This window comes from Elephas maximus, chromosome 17 (assembly GCF_024166365.1).
Source record: "Elephas maximus indicus isolate mEleMax1 chromosome 17, mEleMax1 primary haplotype, whole genome shotgun sequence".
Taxonomy (NCBI): Eukaryota; Metazoa; Chordata; class Mammalia; order Proboscidea; family Elephantidae; genus Elephas; species Elephas maximus.
In genome coordinates this window covers 24,665,822-24,686,732 of record NC_064835.1, presented here as the reverse complement: position 1 = coordinate 24,686,732, position 20,911 = coordinate 24,665,822, and the positions used below count along the sequence as shown (strand labels likewise).

Here is a 20,911-nt window from a genome sequence, read left to right as displayed (position 1 = left end):
ATATTGACTTTGGGAAATCAGGTTTGTAGTTGTAGTTTCAGTCTGATTGTTCTGACAGGTTGTAGTATAGAAAGGGCCTCTTATGAGGTCAGGAACAAAGGGGTTCTGTTGTGACAGCAGGAGTGCCTGGGTGGTGCAAAGGGGTAGGTGTTGGTTACTAACAGATAAGTTTGCTGTTAGAACACACCCAGAGGTGCCTCAGAAGATATATACCTGGTGATCTGCTTCCTAAAGGTCATCACCATGAAGACTTTAAGAAGCACAGTGCTGCTTTGCAACAAGAGGTGTTGCCATGAGTCAGGACTCTCTAGATGGCAACCGTTTTTTGTTTGTTTGTTTTTTTGGTTTTGGTTGTGAAAGCACAACCATGGATTTGGCAGGCGGCAAGAACAATGAGACAAAATGGCTCTCAGCTCTCCATTTCAACTACCCAAACAAATAGGTGCTCTACCATCTAGATGCCAGCTGTAGCAGCCAAATGCAGAGGGAAACAGTGCCCATTGTGGATGAGGGATCCACGGAGCTGCTGGAGAAATTTGTGTTTTAGGTGCTCAAGGAGAGTAATATGTAGTCTTAGGTGCTGAAGTCTGGGATGGACAGAGGCCAGGCAGGGAAATCTGATGGTCACCACTCCAAGCAGAAGCCTCATCCTCTGTCTTCCCATATCACTTGTTGTTGTTAGCTGTTTTTCAATTGGCCCCCAACTCATGGGATCCCATGCACAACAGCATTGGACTTTGTGATCCATAGACTCTTCATTTGTTCGTTTTCAGAAGTAGATCGCCAGCCTTTCTTTCTAGTCTGTCTTAGACTGGAAGATCTGCTGAAACCTGTTCAGCATCACAACAACATGCACACCTCAATATGCAAGCCTCCACCAACAGATGAGTAGTGGCTGTGGCTGAAGTTCATTGGCCAGAATGGAACCTGGGTCCCCCACCTGGAAGGTGAGAATTCTACCACTGAAACACCACTGCCCCTCAATCCCCGTATCACGTATTTCTGTTCATTTTAGTAGCAACAAAGCTATTGTGACTGCTTTAACAACGTAGAAGCCTTCTGCAAATCAGAACTTCTTGAGATATTTGAAGCAAAAAAATAAAATTGTCTTCAAATAGGTTCAACATGTATCAATCAATGAAAGAGCGCTTATATTTCAATTTTTTTCAATTGTAAATTTCTGAATGATTTAAATTAATTTTAAACTGTATTATTTTTGCATTACATGTTCTGATTATTAATGGATGTTTGCAGCTGTTTCTTCTCATTTTGAATCTGGCCACATCAGCAAATGAAGGCCCCGAAAGCTGAATTCCATTCATGTCATTAAGACTGACTGAACTTTGAGAAGGTATCTCTTCCTCAGTTGTTTTTTCAGTGCCTTTCAACCGGAGGGATTCATTTTCTGGCACTATATCAGACAATGTTCCACTGCTATTCATAAGGCTTTCACTGACTAATTCTTTTCAAAGTTAGACCTCATTGAAGTATGAATCTAGAAAAATTGGAAATAGTAAAAAATGAAATAGAATGCAAAACATCAATATCCTAGGCATTAGTGAGCTGAAATGGACTGGTACTGGTCATTTTGACTCAGACAATCATATGATTATACCAGGAATGATAACTTGAAGAGAAATGGTGTTGCATTCATCATCAAAAAGAAAATTTCAAGGTGTACCCTGAAGTACAGTGTTGTCTGTGGTAAGGAAGACCAGTTAATACGACTATTATTCAAACTTACACACCAAACACTAAGGCCAAAGATGAAGAAATTGAAGACTTTTATCAACTTCTGCAGTCTGAAATTGATCAAACATGCAATCAGAATACATTGATAATTATTGGTGTTTGGAACACAAAAGTTGAAAACAAAGAAGAAGGATTGTTAGTTGGAAAATAGGGCCTTGATGATACACATGGTGCCAAAGGTGGCATGACAGAATTTTGCAAGACAAATGACTTCTTCATTACAAGCACCTTTTTTCAGCAATATTTTTATATGCATAGACCTTGTCTGGTGGAATACACAGGAATCAAATTGACTACATCTGTGGAAAGAGAAAATGGAAAAGCTCAATATCATCAGTCAGAACAAGGCCAGGGGCTGACTGTGGAACAGACCATCAATTGCTCATATGCAAGTTCATGTTGAAGTTGAAGAAAATTAGAAAAAAATCCACGAGAGCAAAGTATGACCTTGAGTATATCCCACCTGAATTTAGAGACCACTTCAAGGATAGATTTGTTGCTCTGAACACTAATGAGTGAAAATCAGACATGGTATAGAATGACATCATACATGAAGAAAGAAAGAGGTCATTAAAAAGACAGGAAAGAAAAAAAAAAAAAAGACCAAAATGGATGTCAGAAGAGACTCTGAAACTTGCTCTTGAACATTGAGTAGCTAAAGAAAATGTAGGAAATAATGAAGAAAAAGAGCTGAACAAAAGATTTCAAAGGGCAGTTCAAGAAGACAAGTAAAGTATTATAATGAAAAGTGCAAAGACCTGGAGGTAGAAAAGCAAAAGGGAAGAACACACTTGGCATTTCTCAAGCTGAAAGAACTAAATAAAAAATTCAAGCCTTGAGTTGCAGTATTGAAGGGTTCTATAGGGAAAATATTAAATGACCCAGGAAGCAACAAAAGAAGATGGAAGGAATACACAGGGTCACTATACCAAAAAGAATTGGTCGATGTTCAACCATTTCAAGAGGAACCATATGATCGCTAACCAATGGTAATGAAGGAAGAGGTCCAAACCGCACTGAAGGCATTGGTGAAAAATCAGGCTTCTGGAGTTGATGGATTACCAACTGAAATGTTCCCACAAACTGATGCAGCACTGAAAGTACTCACTAGTCTATACAAAGAAATCTGTAAGAAAAATACTTGGCCAAACATCTGGAAGAGATCTATATTTATGCCTATTCCAGGAAAAGTGATGCAACCAAATGTAGACATTATCAGAAAATATCATTAATATCAAACATGAGTAAAATTTTGCTGAAGATCATTCAAAAGTGGCTGCAGCAGTACATCGACAGGGAAGTGCCAGAAATTCAAGACAAATTCAGATGGCGGTATGGAATGAGAGATATCATTGCTGATGTCACGTGGATCCTGGTTGAAAGCAGAGAATACCAGAAAGATGTTTACTTGTGTTTTATTGACTATGAAAAGGCATTTGACTTTGTGAATCATAACAAATTATGGATAACATTGCGAAGAATGGGAATCCCAGAACACTTAAGCGTGCTTATGAGGAACCTTTACACAGATGAAGAAGCAATTGTTCAAACAGAGCAAAGGGATACTGTGTAGTTTAAGGTCAGGAAAGGTGTGTGTCATGGTTGTATCCTTTCACGATATTTATTTACTCTGTATGCAGAGCAAATAATCTGCACAGCTGGACTATATGAAGAAGAATGGGGCATCATGATCGAAGGAAGATTTAACAACCTCCATTATACAGATGACACAACCTTGCTTGCTAAAAGTGAAGAGGACTTGAAACACTTACTGATGAAGATCAAAGACCACAGCCTTCAGTATGCATTACACTTCAGCGTAAAAACAAAACAAAATCCTTGCAACTTGACCAATAAACAACATCATGATAGATGGAGAAAAGATCAAAGTTGTCAAGGATTTCACTTTACTTGGATCCAAAATCAACACCCATGGAAACAGCAGTGAAGAAATCAAATGATGCATTGCTTTGGGCAAATCTGCTGCAAAAGACCTCATTAAAGCATTCAAAAGCAAAGCCTGCTTTAAGAACTAAGGTGCACCTGACCCAAGCGATGTTGTTTTCAATCACCTCATATGCAGGTGAAAACTGGACAATGAATAAGGAAAACCGAAGAATTGACGCCTTTGAATTATGGTGTTGGCGAAGAATATTGAATATACCATAAACTGCCAAAAGAATGAACAAACTTGCCTTGGAATAATTATAAGCAAAATGTTCCTTAGAAGCAAGAGTGGCGAGAGTACGTCTCACACACTTTGGACGTGTTTTCATGAGGGACCAGTTCCTAGAAAGGGACATCATGCTTGGTAATGTAGAGGGTCAGCTAAATGGAGGAAGACCCTCAAGGAGGTGGAGTAGCTACAACAATGGGCAACAATGGGCTCAAACATAACAACAATTGTGAGGATGGTGCAGGACCCAGCAGCGTTTCGTTCTGTTGTACGTTGAGTCGCTATGAGTCGGAACTGACTCGACAGCATCTAATAACAACAACATTTTTGCATTTAATATTTCTTGTTGGTGGTGACTGTAAAAATCTTGTGGTTATAATTATTAAGGATTCTTGTTAAGAAATTACAAGTAGCTGTTTAATTTACAAAACCCAATATAAAAGAATTATGTTCCAGAAGCAAACACAAATTTTCATTAATAAATATGAAGATACTCTATTTGGAAGTATTATCTAATTAAAATAAATAATCGAAATTCTGCCTTTATATAAGACGTATAGTTGTGAATTTCAAACAATTTACATTAATGTGGTATATGATTAAAAAAATGGGTTTTTCTTATTTTATCATCAAACATAAACACATGTTGAAAAATTGACAAAACAAACATGTACAGTTTAATGAATAATGTGAAAACTGATGTAATCTCCATCCAGGTCATAAAATGTTGCAAGAATATTTTATTCATTATTTTTAATTTTTTGCATTCTAGAGAATTTTTAGGATTAGAAAAAAAAAAGACCAATAATGCCAGATAAATAAATTGTTATATAGGTAATATAATCAAATTGTCCCAGTAAGTGGGCTGGGTGCACTTACTACATAACTCAAATTTTGGGGAATGTTTTCATAGGTGGAGAAATATTTGTATTAACAGACTTATTTGGTATTTTAAAAAAAGTGATATGCTATATATTATAGTTTTGATAGTTCTTCCAAGTTTTCTTCCATTAAATATTTAGTAGAATTACTTTAACATTACACAAAATCATTTAAACATACACAAAATATTTGGGGGAGAAAATACTTAGATGAAATTAGTGTATAGATATTCATGAATTCTTTCTTTTTGAAGCTCCTTGTGTTTCTCTCCCTTTGATTCCTGTATTGAACCATTGCACTTGGTCATCCAGAATACAGTGTTAATCTTTTTTTCTGTACAGGGCCCTGCTTTTATCATTACTTTCTCACTGTACAACAGATTTTTCATACTGGACTTTTCAGAAAGAAACTTTTGAGAAAATGAAAATATGCATAACATAAAATAATCATATTTCTAGCACTGAGAGATTTCTCCAGCCCCTGATGGGCTCACAGAGATTTGCAAGCCCTTAGAAAGATTCTTTTCTTCCCAGATTCTCTCCACATACCTTTTTTTTTTTCTCTATTTCTCAGTATACAAGCTGGTTCCATCTCATTTGCCTAGAGTACAACCATTTGGTCTTCTCAGCTTGTCTAATGCTCTCCATTCTAAATTGTCCTCACCCACTGACTTCTCATTTCTAATGTTCTGACTGATGGAATTCTCTAGTTAATGACTAATTTTGAAGGGCAGTTGCACTGGCTATCCTTGGGTCCTAAGGTAACCCTTTTTTAATTTGGTAAGTAGGCGCATCAAATGTGAGGCTTTCATGGATGGTATTTTACAACTGTTCATGCCTGCTTGACAGAAGTTGACAGCCCTTAGACCTGTCAGTGACCATCTTCTAAGAGGAAATCCTGTTTAGAATGGAACATACATTGAGGAAGCAAGGTGATGAAAAGGGTGAAGAGAAATCAGACTTCAATTACATCATCTTAACTGCTGGCTCAGGTTTCACCTGAATCCAGGGAAACATTTGAACTCTTTATTTAAATGAAGCAACAATTTAATATTTTTAATTGAAGCTATTTTTTTCCAAATGTGAATTTTAATCACAATAACCTGACTAGTTCTATAAATATGGCTATGAAATGTACACCATTGTAAATTTAATTGCTTATATTATATAGAATTAGTTAAAAAAAAAAAAACCTTATACTTTCAAAATATCTTGGCTGAAAAAAATGATAAAGCAAAAATCATTATTCACAACCATTAAAAATTTTAAACAAAGAAATTTAAATTGTTTAACAAAACTTACAACTACACTTTTTTTTGTACTCTAAATGCAAGGCTACTCTCTTTTCATCTCTCAAATTTACAATTTTAACAAAACTAAGTAACATAAAACTTCACTGATTCAGACTTTATCACCTTGGTGTTTTTGAAAATTTTGGCCCTGGATGCGAAGAAAATCAATTCCATTTCTCTACTAACCATTATTCTTTGAGTCATGTGACAGGGTAGAACTGCTTCACAGGGCTTTCCAGGCTTCGATCTTTATGGGTGCAGATCGCCAAGTCTTTCTCCCGTGGAGTTACTGGGTGGGTTTGAATAGGTAAACTTTTGATTAGCAGCTGAGTATTTAACCTTTGGGCCACCAGGGCTTCTTATGTGTCACTATATGGGCTGGTTATTATAATTTTCAGCTTTTGTATGTTGATAAAGTGCTTAGTTATTCTTAATTATTGAAAAAATATTTTCACTGAGCATAGAAACCTAAATTGACAAATTTTTTGCTTGACTTAAACTGTTTCAATAAAAAATCAATTACCATTCTTATTGTTCTTCAGAAGGTGATGATGGAATGTATTTATATTTTTCAGATTTTAAATTTTATTTTTTGAGATGTAATTAACACATTAAAATGTACAAATATTGAGTATAAAAAGCTTCATGGCTTTTTAAGTATGCACTCTGTATGAAGAACACATCATATCATAGTTTACTTCCATTATTCAATAAAGTTTCCTCTTGCCTCTCAAAACCTATGCCTTAAACATGTATTGATATTTATTACCACGGGATTTATTTTTGCAATGCATGTATCTTCTTTGGTTAAATGTCTGTTCACATCTCTTACACATTCCTTTAATACATTGTTTGTTTTCCTATTGTCGTGTTTTAAGGGTTCTTTACATATTGTAGGGGCCCTGGTTGCACAGTGGTTAAGAACTACTGTGCGCTATGGCTGCTAACCAAAAGTCTGGCAGTGCAAATGTACCAGCTGATCCTTGGAAACCCTATGGAGCAGTTCTACTCAGTCTTACATGGTTGTAATGAGTTGGAATTGGCTTGACAGCAAAGGGTTTGGTTTATATATTTTGGATAAAAGTTTTTTTTTTATTAAATATGTGATTAGAAAATATTTTGTCCTTGTCTGTCCTTTTTTTGTTTTAATATTATATTTCTTGGGAAAATTTTTTTAATTTTGATAACATCCAACTGAACATTGTGCTTTTGGTATATCATTTTAGGAATTTTTGCCTAACCCTAGGTCACAAAACTTTTCCCTTTTGTTCTCATCTAAAAGTCTTACAGTTTTACATTTAGATCTATGGTTCATTTTGAGATAATTTTTGTTAATGATATGAAGTAGCGACTGAAGTTTTTTTTTTTATATATATATACGAATATCTAATTTGAATTGCCTTTACACTTTTGTCAAAATAAATTACCTTATATGTGTATGGGTCTATTTCTGGATTCTATACTCTGTTCCACTGATCTGTATCCTTTTGCCAATACCAAGCTATCCTGACTATTGTTAACATATTAGTAAGTCTTGAATTCAGGTAGTGTGAGCCTTCCAACTTTGATCTTTTGCAAAATTATTTCAGCTATTCTGGTTTCTTTGGCTTTCCATATATATATATATATATAAATATATGAGAATCAGCTTTATAGATATATATGTACATATATATTTATACATATATTTGAAGGATCTTATTTTAATTTATAAATATTTTTCTTGATAGCCTTTGTTTAGGATACTCCATAGAGCATTATTATGTTTTTTAATTAGTTATAATTTTGTCTAAGGCAAAAGTCCTCACCAGAGGGATCCATTTACCAAGATTATCTCTGAAACATAAAAAGATTTTCATTTTGGTGCAATAGTAGGTCATTATGTAACTAGTCACTAAATTCCTTAATTCACAGGGGTATTTAATGCAGATTCATTTTTCAAATTGTATTAGTTTTGGTACAGAAGGAAATTCACATTTTTAGGGCAACTGGAATTTGTAAGAAGGCCCTTCCCTGCGGATCCAGTGTTTCTTCTCTGCTTTGCAGACTGTGTTGTGTTCTAGACTGTGTAAAGAATTTACGACATAAGGAAACTCAGAGAAAATGAAGTTCTCTGCTAGTGGGTCATTGTAGAAAAGTCAATATCCACAATACAGTAAACCCCCACTTACTGTACCTCTGTTCAAATACTACATGTACTGTCAGATTGTGGGATTTGCTAGAGCACATTTCTGAGTCTTAATGCCATAAATGTAATTGTTCCTCTTTTTTCTTTTTTTTTAATTGTGCTTTAGGCGAAAGTTCAAGCTCAAGTCAGTTTCTCATACAAAAATTTACACACACATTGTTATGTGACCCTAGCTGCTCTCTCTGTAAAGGGACAACATACTCCTCCTTTCCACCCCGATTTCCCATGTCCATTCAACCAGCTCCTATCCCTTTCTTCCTTCTCATCTTGCCTCCAGACAGGAGTTGCCCATTTAGTCTCATGTACCTACATGAACTAAGAAGTACACTCTTCATCAGTATCATTTTATGTATTATACACCAGTCTAATCTTTTTCTGAAGAGTTGGATTCTGGAATGGTTTCAGTTTCTGTGTTAACGGAGAGTTTGGAGGCCATGTCTTCTGGGGTTCCCCCAGTCTCAGTCAGACCATTAAGTCTGGTCTTTTTTACTAGAATTTGAATTCTGCACCCCACTTTTCTCCTGCACTGTCAGGGACTCGCTGTTGTGTTCCCTGTCAGGGTGGTCATTGGTGGTAGCCAGGCACCATCTAGTTCTTTTGTCTCAGGCTGGTGGAGTCTCTGGTTTAGGTGGCCCTTTTTGTCTCCTGGGCTAATATTTTCCTTGTGTCTTTGGTGTTCTTTCATTCTCTTTTACTCTAGCCGGTTTGGACCAATTGATGCATCTTAGGTAGCCGCTCACTAGCTTTTAAGCAGCTCGATGTTGCTCACCAAAGTGGGATGTGGAACATTTTCTTAATAAACTTTGTTATGCCAATCGACCTAGGTATCCTCGGAAACCATGGTCCCCAGCCTCTGCTACTCTGTCTTTCCAAGTGTTTGATTGTGTTCAGAAAACTTCTTAGCTTTTGGTTTAGTCCAGTTGTGCTGACTTTGGCTAGGACCTCTAGCACAATGTTGAATAAGAGTGTTGATAAAGGCATCCCTGTCTGGTTCCCATTCTCAAGGGGAATGCTTCCAGACTCTCTACATTTAGGATGACATCGGCCATTGGCTTTGTATGAATGGCTTTACCATGTTAAGGAATTTCCCTTCTATTCCTATTTTGCTGAGACTTTTGTCAGAAATGGGTGTTGGACTTTGTCAAATGCCTTTTCTGCATCAATTGATAGGATCATTTGGTTCTTGTCTTTTGTTTTATTTATGTGATGGATTACACTGATTGTTTTTCTAATGTTGAACCATTCCTGCATACCTGGTATGAATCCCATTTTGCCATGGTGAGTTTTTTTTTTTTTTTTGATATGTTGTTGAATTCTATTGGCTACCATTTTGTTGAGGATTTTTGTGTCTATGCTCATGAGAGATATTGGTCTGTAATTTTCTTTTTTTGTGTGATGTCTTTACCTGGTTTTGATATCAGGGTTATGCTGACTTCATAAAGTGAGTTTGGGAATATTCCATCCTTTTCTATGCTCTGAAATACCTTTAGGACTAGTGGTGTTAACTCTTCTCTGAAAGTTTGGTAGAATTCTCCAGTGAAGCCGTCAGGGCTAGGGCTTTTTTTGTTGAGAGTATTTTAATTACCTTTTCAATCTCTCGGTATGGGTTTATTTAGTTGTTCTACCTTTGTGTTAATTTAGGTAGGTAGTGTGTTTCTAGAAATTTCTGTTTCCTCTAGCTTTTCAAATTTGTAGGAGTACAATTTTTCATAGTATTCTGTTTTGATTCTTTTAATTTCAGTCGGGTCTGTTGTAATATCGTCCATCTCATTTCTTATTTGGGTTACTTGCTTCCTCTCCTGTTTTTCTTTTGTCAAGTTGCCCAGTGGTTTATTGATTTTGTTGATCTTTTCAAAGAACCAGTTTTGGTCTTGTTAACTCTTTCAATTGTTTTTCTGTTATTTATTTCATTTAATTCTGCTCTTATTTTTATTATTTCCTTTCTTCTGGAGCCTGAGGGTTTCTTTTGCTGCTCTCTTTCTGTTTGTTCAAATTGTAGGGTTAATGTTTTTATTTTGGCCCTTTCTTCTATTTGGATATGTGCATTTATTGCTATAAATTGACCTCTGAGCATTGCTATTTCTATGTCCCGAAGGTTCTGGTAGGATGTGTTTTCATTCTCATTTGATTCTGTGAATTTCTTTATTCCGTCCTTAATTTCTTCTATAACCCAATAGTTTTTGAGCAAGGTGTTGTTCAGTTTCCATGTATTTGATTTTTTTCCTTGCTTTTTCTGTTATTGATTTCTATTTTTATGGCTTTATGGTCAGAAAAGATACTTTCTAATATTACAATGTTTTGGATTCTGTTAAGGCCTGCTCTGTGGCCTAAAATGTGGTCTATTCTGCAGAATGTTCCATGTGCAAAGGAAAAGAAAGTATGCTTGGCTGCTGTTGGGTGGAGTGTTTTGTATATGTGTATGAGATGAAGTTGGTTGATTGTGGCATTCAGGTCTTCCGTGTCTTTATCAAGCTTCTTTTTGGATGTTCTGTCTTTTACTCAAAGTGATGTGTTGAAGTCTCTACTATTATTGTGGAGCTGTCTATTTGTCTTTTCAAAGCTGTTAGAGTTTGTCTTACGTATTTTGGATCCCTGTCATTGGGTGCATAAATATTTATTATGGCTATGTGCTCCTGGTACCCTTTAATCATTTTATAGTGTTCTTCCTTATCCTTTGTGGTGGATTTTTGTTAAAGTCTATTTTGTCAGAAATTGGTATTGTCACTCCTGCTCTTTTTTGATTGTTGGTTTCTTGATATATATTTTTTTTCCATCCTTTGAGTTCTAGTTTGTTTGTGTCTTTAAATCTAAGGTGTGTCTCTTGTAGGCAGCATGTAGCAGATCATGTTTTTTTAATCCATTCTGCCACTCTCTGTCTCTTTATTGGTGCATTTAGTCCTTTTACATTCAGCATAATTTTTGATAGGTATGAGTTTAGTGCTGTCATTTTGATGTATTTTTTTTTGTGCTCTTGACAGTTTCTTTGTTCCGCTTAATTTTCTCTGCTGAGTTGTTTTTCTTTATGTATTTTCATCTTTTTCCTTGTTGTTGATTTTGTATTTGCTGAGTCTATATGTTTTTCTTTTTTTTCTTTTGGTGTGTAGGATTGTTAGTTTTCTTTGTTATTACCTTATTTACCCCTATTTTTCTAAGTGTAAACTGATCTTTTATTTATTTATACTACCTTGACTTTCTCTCCTTATGAAAGGTGTATGACTACATTATTTAGCCCTTTTTTTTTTGTTTTAATATTCTCATATTTTTCATACTGACGTCTGTGTTTCTCTGTTTTCAGTGTTTTAGCTTTGGTTTATTTTTGTGATTTCCCTATCTGGGTTGCTATCTGGTTGCCCTGTCCTGTGTTCTAGTCTTGGGTTGTTTTCTGATGTTATTGATTTTCTAACTGGAGAACTACCTTTTCAATTCTTGTAGTTTTGGTTTGTTTTTTACAAATTTCCTAAACTTCTATTTATCAGGAAATGCCCTAATTTTGCCATCATATTTGAGAGAGTTTTGTTGGATATGTAATTCTTGACTGGCATTTTTTTTTTCTTCAAGGCTTTGTGTATGTCCTCTCATTGCCTTCTTGCCTGCGTGGTTTCTGCTGAGTAGTCAGTGCTTAGTCTTATTGACTCTCCCTTGTAGATGACTTTTCATTTGCCCCTAAGAAAGAAACCAAACCCAGTGCTGTCGAGTCAATTCCGACTCATAGCAACCCTATAGGTCAGAGTAGAACTGCCCCATAGAGTTTGCCCCAGCCCCTCTTAAAATTCTCTCTTTATCTTTGGTTTTGGCAAGTCTGATTATAATATGTCTTGGTGACTTTCTTTTGGGATATTCCATGTGTGGGGTCCGATGATCTTCTTGGATACATATCTTCTCATTTTTCATGATATCAGGGAAGTTTTCCACCAATAAACCTTCAACAATTCTCTCTACATTTTCTGTTATTTTCCCCTGTTCTGGTACTCCAATTACTGATAGGTTATTCTTCTTGGTAGAGGCCCACATAATTCTTAGGGTTTCTTCACTTTTTTTAAATTCTTTTATCGGATTTTTCCTCAAATAAGTTGTTATCAAGCATATTATCTTCAGTCTCACTAATTCTGACTTTCATCACCTCAATTCTGCTCCTATGACTTTCTATTAAGTTATCTAATTCTGAAATTTTATTGACAGTCTTTTGGATTTCTGTTTGCTGTCTCTCTATGGATTCTTGTAGCCTGTTAAATTTGTTATTATGCCCTTCTACAACTTTCTTAAGTTCCTCTATTCCCTTGTCTGTATGTTCCTTGGCTTGTTCCAGGTTTTGCCTGATCTCCTTCCTGATCACTGAAGAGTTCTATATATTAATCTTTTAAATTCTACCTGTGGTAATTCCAAGAAGCTATCTTCCCCCAGAAGGTTTCTTGGTTCTGTATTCTGGGGCTTGCTGAAGTCATCATGGTCTGCCTTTTTATGTGATTTCATATTGACTGTTGTGTCTGAACCATCAATAAGTTATATTGATTTATTTTATGTTTGCTTGCTGTGTCCTAGCTTCTTGTTTTGTTTTGTTTTGATATGCCAAAATAGGCTGGTCGCGTGAGCTAGTTTGATTATTGGTTTCTTGTCAACAGGTATTTAGAACTGTTACTAGGTATGTGAGTCCAGGAGTCCAATTACATGCCTTGTGTGGATTCAGCTCAGGTGTCCCAGGTTGTTGGTCACTGATTGTGTAGTGTAGGCTCTCACCTACAGTCCTAGACAGGCAGGGGTGACTGGAGTAAACACAGGTATCTGGCTGCAGTAGTGGGTCATGTGATGAGCAAGGAAGGGGTTTGAAGTCTGCCCTTGAGTGTCTGGATTGAAAGCATGTCTCTGTTCCCTAGAGCATGTAGGTGCATGGATTGTAGCCAGATTGTGGGCATCCAATGCTGTTGGTTGTAAGGGCTGGGAGGCATCACTTATTCTTGTACCCCTTTTGCGGGTGGCTAGATGAAGTAGGTGAAGCCACCAGTCCTCAGGCCCCTGATGTGGGTAGGTGAGGACCCTGCTTAATGGGCAGGGCAGTGTCAAATGTCATGAATCTGCCACTCTCCCTTATAGCTGATGCAATCAAAAATAGGCTCAGGTATATAACCTATCGTACTGTGTTAATGAGGACTTCGCTTTTGAAATTGGCCCACACAGGTGTATGCAAGGCTGAAAGGCATTCAAACTTCATGGGCTCTTTATGCCTGCACCTCAGCAAAGGGACTGTACCTGCCCTGAGTTCTCGGCTTAAGAGTGCTGGCAGATTATTTTTTCTTGTTTGTTAATTTATTCTGTCTACAAAACTGAGAGAATATCTCAGGGCACTAGATGGATCCTACTTCCAGCCTAGGGCATGCAGCAATCAGTGAAGCCAGGCTGGGACCTGGATCAAAGCAGCAGGGAGGGTACTGGTAAGTGGGAGAGAAGTACTTCTCAAAGGAGGATGGTTTTGATCTAAGAAGTAGGTTAGACAAATGTACTTATCTTTCACTGAGGAGTACCACTTTTCACTGGTTCTGGAGGCTTGAACAGACACTCTGCCACTCAGTCTCCCCAATGGAAAAAACACGTCAGGATTGCTACTGCATGCCCCACCCACACGCACCAGCCAATCCAGTCTGCAGGGTGCTGGTGCTGGCCTGCTCAGTTCTGGTAATGCCTTGCTGCTTCTGAACTGTCTCTCCCTCCCCCTGCTGCTCAGTCCAATCCCTCAACTTTGTCTTTGATGTTCAGGCTCCTGGATTGTCGTATATAATCAATTCATTGTTTTTTTTTTGGGGACTCCATTTTAAGAGGGACCACAGGAAGCTTCTGACTACTCCGTCATCTTGACCACACCTCCTAATTGCTCCTTTTTGTGTGCTTATAAATTTTAAACTCTGGAAAAGTTTGAGGAAAGGAAAGAGATACACTCAAACAGGGCCAACCTATCTTTGGACAGGGGATGGAAATTGAATGCAGTGGCCACATAAGTCATGGATTGACAAGTGCCCTTTCTGTTTAGCCTTTATTCAGGGTTTAGGAGAAACACAGGCTAGCCAGGTTTTAATATATCATAACTTCCATTTGAACCTTTATTTTCTGTTTATTTCAAGTAGATTCTCTCTGATATGGGGAACCAATACTGTCCCTGAAGGGAGCCTAAAATCTCTCTTTTTTTCTCTTTTTGTCTTCCCTATTCCCCTCCATTCTGCCCCAAACCAAAACCAAACCAGTTGCCATCTGCTGATTCTGACTCACAAAGACCCTGTAGGACAGAGTAGATTGCCTCATAGTGTTTCCAAGGCTGTAAATCTTTATGGAAGTTGATTGCCACATTTTTGGGCAATCTGTGGGATGGCAGATGGGTTTGAACCACTGACCTTTATTTTAGCAGCAGAGCATTTAACCAGTGTGCCACCAGGGCTCATTTTTCTGCCCCGACTATGTTTTACTGTTTTTTTCTTTAAATGATACATATATTTTGTAATTCTGGCAAAAATATACATAACATAAAGTTTACCTTTTAAGCATTTTTGTGGGTACACTTCATTGATGTTAAGTATGTTCGCAAAAAGATATTTTCTTAATCATGCCAAACAGAAACTCTATACTCATTAAACTCTATCTCCCATTATACCTCTCCACAACCCCTGGTAAGCTTTATTCTACTTTCTGTCTCTATGAATTTGCCTAATCTAAATAGCTCATATAAGTGGAATCTCACATGATGTTTGTCCTTTTGTGTCTGGCTTATTTCACTTAACATAATGTCTTCAAGGTTCATCCATGCTCCAGCATGCAACAGATCTTTATTTCTTTTTATGGCCACATAATATTATGTTGTGTATCTGTACCACATTTTGTTTATCCGTTCCTTTATTAATGAACATTTGGATTGTTTCTGCCTTTGGCTGTTGTAAAAAGTGCTGTAATGAACATTGTTGTACAGGTTTCTGTTTATGTTCCTGCCTTCACTTCTTCTGGGTATATATCTAGAATTGAGATTGCTGGGTTGTATGGTAGTTTTATGTTCAAACTGTTTTCCATAGTGGCTGTATTATTTTACATTCCCTTCCTGAATACACCAGGGTTCTCATTTTTCCACATCTTTACCAACGCTTGCCACTTATTATTTTCAATTTTTTTTTTCTTTATAATATCCATCCTAATAGGTGTGAAGTGATATCTCATTGTGGTTTTGATTTTCATTTTCCTAATGACGAATGATGTTGAAAATCTTTTCATGTGCTTATTGGTCATATGTATATATCTTTGGAGAAGTATCTGTTCAAGTCCTTTGTCTATTTGTTAATTTTTTTTTCCTTGAGTTGTAGTTCTTTGTATGGGCCAGGCAGTGTTTTGTTCTGTTGTGCATAGGGTCACTATGAGTCGGAACAGACTTGATGGCACCTAACAACAACAACAGTTCTTTATATAACTTGAATATTAATCCCTTATCAATATATGATTTGCAAATATTTTCTCCCAGTCCAGTCATTTCATTCTCTTGATTTTGATCTTTGATGTACATAAGTTTTTTTTAAAAAAATAGAGTCTAATTTATCTATTTTTCCTATTATTGCCTATGGTTTTGGTGTCATACTTAAGAATCTATTGCCACACCCGAGGTTGTGAAGTTTTTTTTACCCAAGTTTCCTGTTTCCGTTTAATACCATAAGCAATTGGAGAATTTCCCAAATTAATACAAATAATAATTTTCTCTTAACTTTAGATTTTTATTCAACATGTTACATAATACTTTTCACTATTCTTTTTTTTAATTAATTTTTATTGTGCTTTAAGTGAAAGTTTACAAGTCAAGTCAGTCTTTTCACACTCCTAATTGCTCTCCCCCTCATGATACAGCACACTCCTTCCCTCCACTTTCTCTCCTCACGTCCATTTGGGCAGCTTCTGCCCCCATCTGCCCTCTCATCTCCCCTCCAGACAGAAGATGCCAATGCCAACATAGTCTTATGTGCCTGCTTGATCCAAGAAGCTTGTTCTTCACCAGTATCATTTTCCATCCCATATTCCAGTCCAATCCCTGTCCGAAGAGTTGGCTTTGGGAATGCTTCCTGTCTTAGGCTAACAGAAGGCCTGGGGACCATGGCCTCCAGGGTCCTTCTAGTACCATTCTGACCATTAAGTCTGGTCTTTTTGTGAGGATTTGTGGTCTGTATCCCACTGCTCTCCTGCTCCCTCAGAGTTTCTCTGTTGTGTTTCCTGTCAGGGAAATCATCGGTTGTGGCTGGGCACCATCTAGTTCTTCTGGTCTCAGGCTGATGTAGTCTCTGGTTTATGTGGTTCTTTCTGTCTTTTAGGCTCTTAATTACCTTGTGTCTTTAGTGTTCTTCATTATTCCTTGCTCCAGGTGGGTTGAGGCCAATCTATGCATCTTAGATGGCTGCTTGCTAGCATTTAAGACCCCAGACACCACTCTCTGAAATGTGATACAGAATGTTTTCTTAATAAATTTATTATGCCAATTGACTTAGATGTCCCCTGACACCATGGTCCCCAAGCCCCTGCCCCTGCTACTCTGGCCTTCAAAAAAAAAAGCATTCAGTTTATTCAGGAAACTGCTTTTGGTTTAGCCCGGTTGTGTGGACCTCTCCTGTATTGTGTGTTGCCTTTCCCTTCACCTAAAATAAAACTTACGTACTATCTAATTAGTACATTTCACTTTTCTTACCTAATTTATTGAATTTAGCAGTTAATTAAGTTTGCACAATACTTAATATGCTAAAAATAATTTGATCAATCAGAATATTTCTTTCTTGACTTCTCACCAAACTTAACTTAGGCTTGATTTCATGTTCAGTCTTTGCCAAGGCTGAATCATAGTTTTGGGCATTTACATGTTTATTACACAAATTCAAATTTCCAGATATAATGGAAAACCTTTGGAAATTCCTGAGCTGGGGGAGATAGAGTTGTGCTTTCAGAGATTATTTTGGCAGCAGTGCAGGTATCTAGGGGCCCTGGTGGCTCAGTGGTGTAAAAGCTAAGGCTGCTAACCGAAAGATTAGCATATCAAATCCACCAGTCCCCCTTGGAAACCTTATGGGGAAGTTCTACTCTGCCTATAGGTTTCACTATGAGTCACATTTGCCTTGAACACAATGGGTTTTTTACAGGGCAAGTGGCTAAACTGGAGAGGTATGTGCAAATATTCAAGAATAACAATTAGGGACCATGCAATTCAGTAGTACAGTTCTCTTGAAACTCAAAAACGTACCTGAACATGGATAGTGACTTTGAGAAAGAGATGGAGTTCATTGTGGTGATAGACTCACTTACTTGGCAAGTGAGAAATGTGGAAAGTATTTTGAAGGTTTTTATCCAGAAAACAGTTTAATTTCCACTGATATTTGTTGAATTTCTACTATAATCTGCATTTTCCTTAGCCTCCAAAGCAGAGTAGTAAACAAGACAGAAGTAGTCGTTGCCCATACAGAGATTATAGTTTATAGAGGAAAATGGGAATAAACAGGAAAACAGAAATATGTCTGATGAGTGTTATGATGGAGGCTCTACCAGGAGCAAAGAGAACACAAAGAATGACAGCTGATATTTATTGACTATTTAGCGTAAGCCAGGCACTGCTCTAAGCAATTTGCTTATACTAGCTCATTTAATTGTTACAACAACCCAATGAGAGAGATTCTATTACTACCAGTCTTACTTTGTTAATGATGAACCTGAAGCACAGTCACTTGCCCTAAGTGTAATAATCAGTATATGGAGATGGGTTTCATACATGTGCCCTCTCACTCTGTAGCCCACACTCTTAAGTACTATGATGGGAAGAGATTGATGAACTCAGCTACTGAAATTTTTAAGGACCCAGCAGGACTTTCAGGTAGAAATTTACAGCAAATGTTTAAAGTAAATACAAGGAAGGCAACAAACTAAAAACTAATTTAGAGACACTCCAGGAGACAACAATTGAAGGTAGTTACTGCAATCCTGTACATCTAATATTATGAAATAAAAAAAGACTTAAGGAAGAAACCTTGTGGCAAAATCTCCTTTTAGGTTTTGGGAATAAGGGGAAAGAAAACCATGAAATAGATTTCCCTTCAGAGAAGATGATAAAGATATGGGTGATTCCTTTTGGCTCTGCATTGGGGGGTATGTAATCCCTTGAGTGAGTTGAAAACTTGGAGTAAACACTGACCCCTCAGGAACTAAAAACAGATCATGGTCCAGGGTGTAAACACAATCCCCATATTTCCCTTTTATGTGCAGAATCTGTTCCCTTGGGAAGAGCCTGAGCCAGCTCTAAACTGTTTATAATCAAGTACATTACATCAGTAACTCACATTAAATCATCTGTGTGGAAATGGTGATAATAATGATTTTTTTTTTCCTGTTGCTTGAGAATGTTCAATATTAAAATCAGAAAATACCATCTGTTGCTCAAAAAGATTTTCAGGGCATTTCAGAAATTAATTCAGGGCAACATCCTGTTAGAATCAGAGGAAGCAAAACTTCAGAGCTTGAAATTTCCCTTCTAGGACCACAAGACTAAGAAAAAAAATCAATAAAGAAACAATCACATATTTTGGTCTAAGAAGGTGAGTTCTTCTATTCCTTCCATATTAGTGTCCACTTGTTTTGAAAGTCCTGGGATCTACCATTTGCCCTTTCTTTCCCATTTTGTGCAGTCTAACAGTAATTGGAAGAATCTGACTGTGGGGGGAGAGTGGGATATTTAGACATTAGGGCTGATGTGAATCTAGTCTTTCAGTAAGTTTTCTGTGCCAGGTGGGAACCTTCGTTTGTCTAGATTAATGACTTTAACTCTGTAGCAGAGGGCAGTTACAGAACTTTTCCTAGACTCTGGTTCCTTAGTTCTGAATTAGAAACAATGTTCATGGTTCCCACTCTGCTGGGGTCTAATCTGCATCAGAAGATGGCACCATGATCCTTGGACCTCTGCCTCCAAATTCACTGGTGAGAGGAGGGTTCATGTGAGTGAAGAAATAATGAGATGAGAGAGAGAGGATTGTGTCCTGGGCATCTTTCCTCTCCTTTATCCCTTGCTTTTTCTAGCTGTCATGCTACATAAGGTGACACTGACTTTATATGTACACAAAGTTGGAGGTAGTCTTTACCGTTTTTTGCTTACAAAGACTTTAATAATGGGAGTTCAGTGTCACTCTGTGTGTTGGTACTGGTAAAGGCTGATGATATGGGCCCAAGTTGAGTTAGTCTTAGACATCCTCAGCATATACCTTGTGGGAGGTGATACTGCAGGAAGATCTGAGTTGCCATCTAATGTAACTCTTTTCACTTGTACCCACAGACCCAACCCTATAGAAAAATGACTAATGGAAATAGTTCTTTTGTGACCAAATTCATTCTGATGGGATTAACAGACCAACCAGATCTTCAACTCCCTTTGTTCTTCCTGTTTCTAGTAACGTATATGGTCACTGTGTTGGCAAACTTGGGCTTGATTACTCTGATTGGGCTGATTTCTCACCTTCACACCCCCATGTACTTTTTCCTCTTTAACTTGTCCTTCATAGACCTCTGTTATTCTTCTGTGTTTACACCAAAAATGTTAATGAGCTTCATATCAAAGAAGAATATTATCTCCTACAAGGGGTGCATGACCCAGCTCTACTTTTTCCTTTTTTTTAATCATTTCTGAATGCTTTGTGTTGACATCAATGGCCTATGATCGCTATGTGGCCATCTGTAATCCACATTACCATGTCCCCTAAAGTGTGTTTAAACCTTATTTTTGGTTCGTCCTTGTTAGCCTTTTCTTGTGCTATGGCTCACACTGGATGCATACTGAGACTGACCTTCTGCGATGCCAACACCATCAACCATTTCTTTTGTGACCTTCTCCCTCTGCTCCAGCTGTCCTGCACCAGCACCTATATCAATGAGCTGGTGGTTTTTATTGTGGCAGGCATCAGCATTATTTTGCCCAGTCTTACCATCTTTATCTCTTATGCTTTCATTCTCTCCAGCATCCTCCGCATCAGTTGCACTGAGGGCAGGTCCAAAGCCTTCAGTACCTGCAGTTCCCATGTAATTGCTGTTTCTCTGTTCTTTGGGTCAGGTGCATTCATGTATCTCCAACCATCTTCTGCAGGGTCTACGGGTGAAGGAAAAATCTCTTCTGTGCTTTACACCAATGTGGTTCCCATGATGAATCCCTTAATCTACTGCTTGAGGAACAAAGATGTTAAACTTGCCCTGAGGAAAACGTTGAGTAGGAGAAAGTTTTGATCAAAAACAGTATCTCTCTGTACAAGTAGTTAGAGGACAGGGAGACTCTGCATGTTTGGTTTCAGTATTTTTGGTGGCATTATTCTTATTCTATTTCTTTCTTATCTCAATACTTTATTTTCACTTTTTTTTAGTTGGCTTTCCCTTACTCAACATTTCCATGATTTATTCTAATTTCACAATTTTTCTTTTTAAGAATAACATTAAAGAGTTTATTATCACTGTATTTCTCACAGTAAATTTGAACTTTTTTTCTCTTGGAAAAATAATAATGATTCTGTGAATGATCTAATAAAGCAGTTTTAGCATGACATTACACCATTGTGGTGGAGGTTTCTTATTAGGTACTTGTAATGTTTCATTGGATGCA

General features: G+C 37.2%; 1 pseudogene; it reads left to right on the top strand.

The window, feature by feature from the left end:
* The first annotated feature begins 19,615 nt into the window (after window positions 1–19,615).
* LOC126060578 (olfactory receptor 8B3-like) lies at window positions 19,616–20,541 on the top strand (annotated as a pseudogene).
* Window positions 20,542–20,911: the final 370 nt, after the last annotated feature.